At 44.1% G+C, this 10282-nt stretch overlaps 1 non-coding gene across 1 annotated transcript; it reads left to right on the top strand.

Moving 5' to 3' along the window:
• The first annotated feature begins 414 nt into the window (after positions 1–414).
• Positions 415–524, top strand: LOC131819005 (U6 spliceosomal RNA). Its single transcript, XR_009349012.1, has one exon. It is a non-coding gene; the product is annotated as a U6 spliceosomal RNA (small nuclear RNA).
• Positions 525–10282: the final 9758 nt, after the last annotated feature.

The following is a 10282-nucleotide window of genomic DNA, read 5'->3' as shown; positions in this document are numbered from 1 at the left end:
GATAGAGAGGAGAAGGGATTTGGGAGAAATTGGAAGGGGAGGTGAACTATGAGAGACTATGGACTCTGAAAAACAGTCTGAGGGTTTTGAAGGGGTGGGTGGTGGGAGGTCGGGGTACTGGGTGGTGGGTACTATAGAGGGCACGGATTGCATGGAGCACTGGGTGTGATGCAAAAATAATGAATACTGTTATGCTGAAAATAAAAAATATATTAAAAAAATAGAAAAAACCCAACATATGATATATATATATAAATATAAAATTATATATATATGTGTATGTGTATATATATATATATATATATATATATATATATATATATAATACACACACACACACAGAGCCTGGGGCATATCTTCTTCATCTTCAGAAGTGAATTTCCAGAAGTGGAGCTGAGTTTAAAGGTATGAGCAGTACTCACTTTAGTTGTGCATCTAATAAAAACCTGGAGTGATTCAGAGCGGACTAACATGGCCTCTGCATAAGGATGACATGGAAATTCATACAGTGTTTTACAGTTTTTTTTTTTTTTTTTTTACAAAGCCTCAAAAGCAATTCAGTAGAGGAAGAAAAGTATTTTCAACAAATGTTGCAGGAGTAATGGCACATCCATAAGTAAGAAAATGACCTCAGCATCAGCCTCACATCTCATATAAAAATTAACTCAAAGTGGATTATGGAATTCACTTAAAAACATGAAATTAAAAAACCTTTGGGAGATATAGAAAGAAAACTGTTTTGGCATCTTGGTCTAATAAAAGAGTTCTTAGACTTAACATTGAAAGCACAGTGTAGAAAAGAAAAAAAAGGATCAATTAAACCTCATCAAAGCTAAAAATTTATCTTTTGTGAAAGTCTAGGTGAAGAAGATGAAAACAAGCAACATACTGGGAGGAGATATTTACAAACCACATGTCCCACAAAGGAATAGTATCTAGAATATATAAAGAACACTGAAAACTCAGTAGCAAAAAAAAAAAAAAAATCAAATTAGAAAGTGGGCAAAAGGCACAAACAGACTTTTCAGTGAAGATGATATGCAGATGGCAAACACACACATGAAAGATGTTCAGCATTATGAGCCATCAGGGAAATGCAAATTAAAACCATAATGAGATATCACTACATATGGATCAGAATGGAGAAAATAAAAAACAGTGACATTACCAAATGCTGGCAAGCATGCAGAGGCACTCGATTACTAATACATTGTTGGTGGGAATATAAGATGATATACCCACTTTTGAAAACAGTTTGGCAGTTTCTTATAAAACTAAACATGAAATTATCATATGAATTAAAAACTTTACACTTGGTCATTTATCCCAGAGAAATAAAAACCGTATTCACAAAAGCACCTGTAGGTCAATACTCATAGTGTCTTTATTCACAATAACCCCAAACTAGAAAGAGCTCTGATGTCCATCAGCGAGTGAATGGTTAAACTGTGGTACATATATGCATGGAATATTACTCAGCAATGCAAATAAAAGAACTGTTCATACATACAATGACTTAGGTGTGTCTCCAGGGAATTATTCTGAGAGAAAAAAATCCAATCTGCAAATGTCATATACCATGTGATTCTTTGATAGAACATTGCAGAGGTGACAATATTTTATAAATGGAGAATGTAGTAGTTTTGAGGGGTTTAGGATATGGCAAGAAGGGAGTGGGAGGAAAAAGAATCAGATTGTAAAAGGGCAAAATGAGGGATTCTGGTGTTGATGGAATGGTTTTGTATCTAGACTGTGGGGATAGATGTATAAACCTACCCATGTGATTAAATGGTATAGTACTAAATACACTCCAGATAAAACTGGAAGTATCTGAATGGCATTAGTTGATTGTATCAGTGTCAATATCTTGGTTGTGATACCAGTTTGCACGATGTTACTGCTGGTGGAAACTAGAAAAAAGATACATGGATCTCTCTCTATTACTCTCAATTGAATGTGAATCTACAGTGACCTCTTTAAAATGGGATGAACATTTTTTATATTTTTAAACATATAGACAAATTTTACTCCAAGAAGAACACCAGAGTTTTCTTTTCTTTTTTTTTTTTTTTAAGATTTTATTTATTTATTTGAGAGAGAGACAGTGAGAGAGAGCATGAGCGAGGAGAAGGTCAGAGGGAGAAGCAGACTCCCCATGGAGCTGAGAGCCCAATGCGGGACTCGATCCCGGGACTCCAGGATCATGACCTGAGCCAAAGGTAGTCGTCCAACCAACTGAGCCACCCAGGGGTCCCAGAACACCACAGTTTTTACTTCTACTCATCCTATAAATGAGTGAGTTCACCAGCACACTTGCTATTACGGTTCCGTTAATTCTTAGCCCAGGTTAGTATGACAGGAAATTCTATGCAACCAATATGAAGCAGGAAAAGAAAAAGTTGTTTTGTATTGGTGACAGCTTCACTTCTCCACAATTGTGTAAGAATTACACAATTCTTATATAATTAATGACTTTTTTATTCCTTCCACTACGTTGCACAGACATGTATCAAGTAAAACTCCATGACAGTAACACGGCAATCTCTTTTTAAGAAATTAGCAGATCAGGCAGATTATATTGGTAGAGGAACTCTTAAAATACTACCAACAAGGTTGATTCTGTGTCTAAATTAAAACCTGTATGTAAATGTATCTGTATATTTGTCTCAAGTAACCAAAATTACTCACTTTCCCATGTCTGTGGGGTACTAAGAATTTAACATACACACAGCAGACAGCTTTAAAAAAACCTAAAGAACAGAAAACATTTAAGCCAAATTATTAGACCATAATGTAGTCAAAGCAGAAAAAAAGAAAAATTTGGGCCCCCCAAAACCTCAGTCTGATTGCCATTTGAAAATAGTTTTCTGAAACCTCATCTATTAAAGAGACAACTCAAGCTGAAGGCATGCTTCCTTTGTAAACACTAAAGGTTGAAAGTAAACGATTGAGTTATTCAATTAAGGAGGCTATAAATTGAAAAAAGAAAAACAAAACACTGTGGCAGATGCAGAAATGGCCACAAATTCCTCCCCTCCCAGTGTCCATGCTCTCGGGCAGGTCCTCCCACGCTGACTGCTCTTGGCCGTGGGTCTGCTTCAGCCAATGGACAGTGGGAGACATGCTCCAGGCCGAGACTTGAAAAGCACATCTGGTCTTGCTGTCTTGCTCGGACCACCATGTAGAAAGAGGCCGGGGTGAGGCTGCTACGTGTTGACAGCCATGTGGCCCAATCAGCCGTGTCTCCCTGGCCAATAGTCTGCCAGCTGCTAGCCACATGACCGAGGCCACCTTAGATCTCCCAGCCACCAGCCCACTCACCAGCTGATCAGAGATGCACGGGCAAGCCTAGTGGCGAGGAGCTGAGCCAGTCTGGAGCAGAAGAACCACTCAACCAACCCACAGAAGCATGAATTCCATGCACGCTGGTTGTATTTAAGTCATGTGTCTTGGGGTGGTTTGCTACACAGCAAAGGCAGGGCCATGGAAAATAAGGGTAAAAAGAAGAGGCAGTTGTCACAGGAAGTCCATGAATGTCATTGCTCTTGCATTGTCTGTGCTAAGGAAATGAGATGCTGTGCAAACGGTCTTTAATGGTCTGTATGGGGCTGCATAATTCTAAGGAGGTGCCCAGGGTCAAGCTGAGAGCAGGAAACAGTCCCCAGCCTGGACTTTCTTTATAGCATCTCCTCTTCTCTCTGCCCTGTGTCTGTTGTTCACATGGGTTTATGGGCCACTTTCTCTGAGGACAGGAAGGTCAACAAGGTGATGGTCAGAGGTCTTACAGCCCTCCCTGAGCAGTCAGGGTCTTGCCCCCTCCATGCAGGGGTCCTAGGACTAAATGGACATGAGGCCAAGTGAGGGAAGCAATCGGTGCAGCGAGGAGTCTGACGGAACCAAGAATCAGCTCACAGAATGACCTCAAGGCCAAGTGGTCTGTGGGAGGTCCTCCATACATGTTGATGAATGCCTACACATTGAAAACATCCCATGCACTTTGAGGTGTGGTACTAAGGTGCCTGGGATTATCCTCTGGGTGACTCGGGTTTCTCTAGGCTTAGCACAAACATGTGCAGAAGAACCCAGAATCATGTGCAGGCAGGGTTGCAGAGCTGGCTGGCTACGTCTCAAGCCATCTGAACGGAAGTCAAGGATTTCTGCAGAGACCCGTCTTCCACAGGTGCTCCAGCAGCATCGTAAACAAGATGGAAGGGACAAGCTACATCTGTCTGTTTGTAATAAAAAAAAAAAAAAAAAAAAAAAAAAGCCCTTAAGAACAGGCAAGATGGTGCAGAGGCACCACATCTGTCGCAGTGGGACAAGCGGCCGCCAGCAGTTTTTATTTGGCTTTGTTTGTGCAGCTGAGAGGCGGGCCTGGTGGGAGGTGACAGCGCTGGCTTCCTGAGTGCCAGCAGTAGGAGATGATTAGACCCATGCCTCACTCTGTGGGATCAGGAGGCTTACCCACCCTTCCTGAAGGGGCTGGGGACCTGCCCTTGGCCCCAGCTGATCACTGCCCCCAGGGCACTGTCACCCTTGCCTTCATGTTGTGCACATGCTTATGGGATGGGTAAGGTCCCCAGGAATCGGAAGAGAGGATGAGACAAAATTCAAAATCAAATTCTCTTTTCTGAAAACAACCATTCAAAGATAAGTTGGAATTAACATGTCTTTCTTCCTCAGATCTGGAAGTTCTGGGTAAGGTCCGTACACCCGTGCCTTCCTTGCTTGCAGCCCTCTACGGCCCCCTTATAAATGGGCCAGCTCTGCAGTGCAGGAGCTCAGGCTGCTTTGTGTTTGAAGGGGTCCCCCGCCTCGGAAGAGGTCTGGAGCTGCACTGTCCTCAGGTCGTTCATTCAATAAGTCACTGGCCAGTAAACTCAACTCCAGAAGATTTCTAGAGATTCTTTCAAGTAGTCGATGTCTCTTGCAAGGTCTTCCAATTCTTCTAAGATCTGCATTTGTGTACCTCTGTGGCAGGGGGACCAAGAGGAGGTGACTCCCATGGTGACTCACACCATGTCAGCATTTGGAACTTTTTAGTTTTTTGAGTCCTATATAAACTCTGAGTTGTAAGACTTCGAAGTCAGGATAAGCAGTAAACACCAAAGAAACGAGCGAAGGAAGAAAAATCTAGAATTCCACGGGGCAGGATAGGTGGGCACGTGCTGCCACCTAGTCAGGGACATGCGTGTCCTGCCTCACCGATCCCAGGAATTGCATGTCTTCTCTCTCTCCGCAAACCTCGGTCCTTTTACTTCCAAGCTCCGTTGTCAAAGCTGAACCACAGCTTCTTCTCACAGCTTCTCTTCCCGCTTCCAACCCACCAAAGGGCTCTGGGGACCTGGTAGACCTTCCATTCATCTCCCCAGCGTCCCTTTGCCTCTTTGCCCTGCATTTTCATAGGTAGCATCCACTGTGAGGCCACTGACGCTAGGATCTCCGAGGATGCTTGTCCAGAGCCACCGTGTTTGTGAACACTGGTATTGTCAAAGTGGTCCATTTTGACACCTCTGCCCACAATAGGGAAGACAGCACCTGCCTTCGCTTTGAGTCGAATGTATATTTGTTCTGTGAGCTGCAGAAGTCCAGACCCATAATGCCTATCTAAAAATCTAACCATATCAAAAGAAAACCTTTGCTCTATAAACAAGATTAGCAATCTCCCAATTTCGGTGTATAAATTGGCTCTCCATTTAGACTTCCTCCTCTGCAGTACTCCTTCATTACAAACCATCATTGCATCAGGACAACATTGGAAAACAGGAAAGCAACACAACAAAATACTTAATTTCATTAATCTGTTTAGCAATACCAATATAATGAGGCATAATATTGATTTTCTTACTTAGGATTTAAAATCTCTACTTCTCTCCACAGAATTAAATGCTTCAAACTGATATTCCACCTCTTTCCAGTCGCATCTTTAATTTAGTTGTTATAATTAGGCATTAACGGGTGTCAGTAGGATAGCCAGTTAGAGACCATTCTGTTCTGCTTGTCTTGATTATCACAGTTTAGATGTAAAGTAAATTAGAATGAAAGACTATACAGTCCAATTACAGATAAAAGCAGCAAACTGCACTGTTGTAATTAGATGCCAGGACTATTTTTCTTAGATTTTGTATCTCTGAGGGCCCTTCTTGTAGCTACTTGGCTGACGCCACTGCTAAAAGATTGCAGAATGGATCTGAGTCGTTGCGGCCATATTGTCTCTTGCAAAACTTGAGCTTCTGACCCGGAGCCTTTCTCAGCCAGAGCCCATGAAAACTTGCTGGGGGGTTTTCTTCCTTGGGGTTGGGGGTCTGCAGCCATCCCTGTCTTCACTGCCCAGGAAGCTCAGCTTGACCCTGAAGTGCAAGGGTCAGTTTCTTTGTGTGTCTGTCTGGCTGGTTCTACTCTTCCTTCTCCTCCACCGCCCCCAGCCCCCATTCCTCCTTTTTATCTCCTCTTCTTCCTCCTTGATGTCAAGTCTTGGGTGTCACCCTGATTTCGGGGACAAGAATGGGGGTCAAAACCAGGTTATCAGTCCTGGTGTGGAATTTTCTAGAAGTGCAAATATGTTAGGGGTTGCTTTCCTATAACTACTGCTTAGAGAAACTGGCCCAGTCCAATGTGGCTACTGAAGAGTGACTTGGGGGTAGCACGACCTGTTTGTTCATTTAACAAACATGGATTGACTGCCCACCCTGCACGGCATGAGGCTAGAGGGTGGGCTCACAGGCACACACCTGCTGGGTATGGGGACTCAAGGTCTGGTGCATGTGGGGCAGCCATGGGGCAGATAGTTATAGCACACTGTGGGGTAAGCCTCTGGGTCCTATGGGAGACAGAGCATGACGCCCACCCCATGTAAGAGGTGAGAAATCTACCTCCACCTTAGGCTATGACACTTGAGGTTTCTTAAGATTTTATTTATTTATCTGAGAGAGGGAGACAGAGGGAGAGAGAGAGCAGGAACTGGGGGTGGGGACAGAGGGAGAGGGAGAAACATCCTCTGTGCTGAGCAGGGAACCCAATGCGGGGCTCGATCCCAAGACCCTTGGTTCATGACCTGAGCCAAAGGCAAATGCTTCACTGACAGAGCCATCTACGTGCCCCCATACCTGAGTTCTTTTGAAGGATGGGAGGGAATTATTTAGGTGGATGGAGACACAGCAAGGAGTTCCAAAAGGAAAACCATGTTCAAGTCAAAGGGAAGGAGGTGGTCTTGGGAAGCAGAGTGTGGTAGGAAATGAAACCACATGCAGTAGGCAGGTTGGGCCATAAAGGATCCTATGAATGAAACTGAAGGAGATGGCTCAGTTAGCATCTCTGCCATGGGAAAAGGGCATGGGCATCTTTTGGCATTGGTATAGATTCCCTGGTCCTTGGTCCTATTGAAATCCTGGCACAAGCTGGCATCACTGACCTCCATTTCCATGTGATTACTTTGAATTAACCCTGGGGTTCCAATGGGGAAGGCCCCCAGCCCCAGACCTTAGTTTGTGGTTCTCTTGGAGAGACCAATGCTGCCCTGATAGTGTCTAGATGTTCAGATAATGGCTTATTGGAAGCTGGGGGTGGGAGATGGGACTAGGAAGAGAGATCTGTCACTGCAGGGGGCATAAATGGCTAATGCATACCCTGATGATATCCTTTATGAGGACACTCAAAAGCCTCTTAACAAAAGGTGTTTCTGACCCCTAAGGGACTTTGGTGAAATTTCTAGCAGTCAGAAGCACCCAAGATGTGATGGGCTGAGAATCTGTGAGCTTCCTGTCTCTTTACCCATTTCGCAACAGGCTACCACATGGGCATCCAATATCACTGTCTCCCGTGTAGAGGCTATGGCTGTTTGAATCTGCCCAATATTCACTGTGAGTCAGAGGATGCCAGCATCTATTGCCTGTGCTGACATGAGAGAAGGTTAATCTCCTCCCTCTTGGCAATGCATTTATCTTCCATTACCTGGAATTTTGCAAAGCAATTCTACACCAGAGCAAGTGAGATAGCTCTGCTGGACCCTCTCAGGCTGAACATGCAGGAATCCAGATTTATATTCCCAGCCATTCACCTTCCCTGTTTTCTTACTATGAAACTCATTGCTATGTCTCTGTGTAAATCTGAGCTGACCATACTTCCATGCAGGCATCTCCACTGGGGGGATGCATGGTATATATATTTAAGTCATGCAATTTCAAGTGCTCAGCAGCCAAGAAGGGCATCTGAGGAGTTGAAATAGTATGGTGACCTTGCAACCAGTCAGGGCGCTTGTGCTCTGAGGCATGGGCTCTGGTCTCAGGTTCATGTACCTCCGATGGCATGCCCTTGCACAGCACTGAATGGCTTTGGGGGTTTAAAGAGAAGTAATTTTTTATGCAACAGGACCTATAACCATACACGAGGTATTTCAGCTAGTAGTCTTCCATAGAAGCAGGAATCTGTTCCAAAAAGTGAAGACTAATTGAAAAGAGTTGGAATATCACTTTCCAACTTAGTCTTTACCAGCAGATCTCCAGGGTAATTCAATCATATAGGATTTCAGCTCTGGGTACTGACTTTGGGACTCAATTCCTATGAATGATGTGATTCAGTTTTGCAAACTTCAGTCTTCCAGGGATGGGGCTTATCATGAGTCTGATCTCTGTGGGACTCCCAGTCAACTTTGCATGGGCCTTGTGCCCATATCAAGAAATGTGCATCCTCTGTGCTAAAATGGCACTGTAGAGGAAAATACCACTGTGATATCCAATCATACTGTTGTTGGCACATTTTTAAAGTGAGGTGATCTCATCTGGGGAGGAGGGTTATGCTGGACAATGTGTGACCTCATAGAAGCCTTGGGTGTTCTATGTCTCCTGACATCTGGGTCATGTTCCATGTCCCAGTAAGGAAGAAGTTACTCATATGGGGTGGTGCTTGGAAACCTATATGTCACATCTCTCCACCCCAACATGTGCACACACGCACATGCATACTCTCAAGTACACACACACACACACACACACACACACTGGATATCTAACAAAAACCAAAGAGAAAACCCAATTCTTTCAAATGTTCTAGGAGAGACCCATTGTTAATTTAGGAAGATTCCTTTTTTCCATGATGAATTAATTTCCTAGAGATCATTTAAGGTGTGATCCAGGCATATATTTTCTTTTGCGACCAAACGGATCTGACCTCTTACTAATTTTGCCTACAATTAGTTTGGTGTAATTACCGCCACTTACAATTCAGTCTGCTTTCACTAAAAAAAATTATTGTTCATGGGGTCATAAAACTCTTTAAAAATTGCTTAATGAAAAATGGAGCCTTGGGAATGTCGCACAAGATAAGCCCAGTCATTAAATCCCGGATTTCCTGTGTGCACGAGGTAGTCGTTTGTGCCGGAGGCTCTATAGCTGTGTGTGTATGTATGTATGTGACTCTGTGTGTGTGTGTGTGTGCGTGTGTGTGTGTGCATGCATGGGGACATGGGGGAGGGTGTGGGGCAGCATTCTTTTTTTTTTTTAAGCATTTATTTATTTATTTGACAGAGAGAGATCACAAGTAGGCAGAGAGGCAGACAGAGAGAGAGAGAGGAGGAAGCAGGCTCCCCGCTGAGCAGAGAGCCTGATGTGGGACTCGATTCCAGGACCCTGGGATCATGACCTGAGCCGAAGGCAGTGGCTTTGGGGCAGCATTCTTTAAGAGAGAAGCCCTCTTTCATCAAGTGTCTTCTGTGGCCCTGCGCATGTGCTTTGTAGCCCAGCAGGACTTGAAATTCCAGTTCAAAACAGGATAAGCAATATGCTTTGTCTTTATCTCCTATCTATCTCCTGATGGCTCAGAGCAGACAGATCCAACCAGGAGAGAGAAATAAGGACTGAGCAGCATAGAGGAACAAATACTGGCCTCCAAGCTAGTTTCATCTAAAGATGAAGAAGACAGGTGCTATGGGAATGGGAATTCCAGTCCCTGGGGCTCCCTGGATCATCACGCACAGTCTTCACAGTCAGATGTCTGAGCATACGGCCCACAGGGACAGTCCGTCCCCTGAATTGAACCTGCAGCTCCCACCCCTAGATACAAGAGCTTCCCCGAGTCCACTGACCAGCTCAGATTTGCTTCTTCAGCTTAGAGTGGACAGTTTCTGCATAGAAGGTGAATGAGAAACAAAAGGTAAACTCCCAGATGAGCCACTTTGAGAGTGTAAAACCAGGCAGGGTTCGGATGCTGGGTGCTTGGTGCGAGAATTCGCCTCTGTGAGCTGCCACGCACTGTCAACAAGTGCCAGCACTACCTCGAAGCTCTGTGG

The sequence above is a fragment of the Mustela lutreola genome, chromosome 16 (genome assembly GCF_030435805.1).
Source record: "Mustela lutreola isolate mMusLut2 chromosome 16, mMusLut2.pri, whole genome shotgun sequence".
NCBI classification, from domain to species: Eukaryota; Metazoa; Chordata; class Mammalia; order Carnivora; family Mustelidae; genus Mustela; species Mustela lutreola.
The sequence above is the reverse complement of the archived record's forward strand: the minus strand, read 5'-3'. Positions and strand labels throughout refer to the sequence as shown.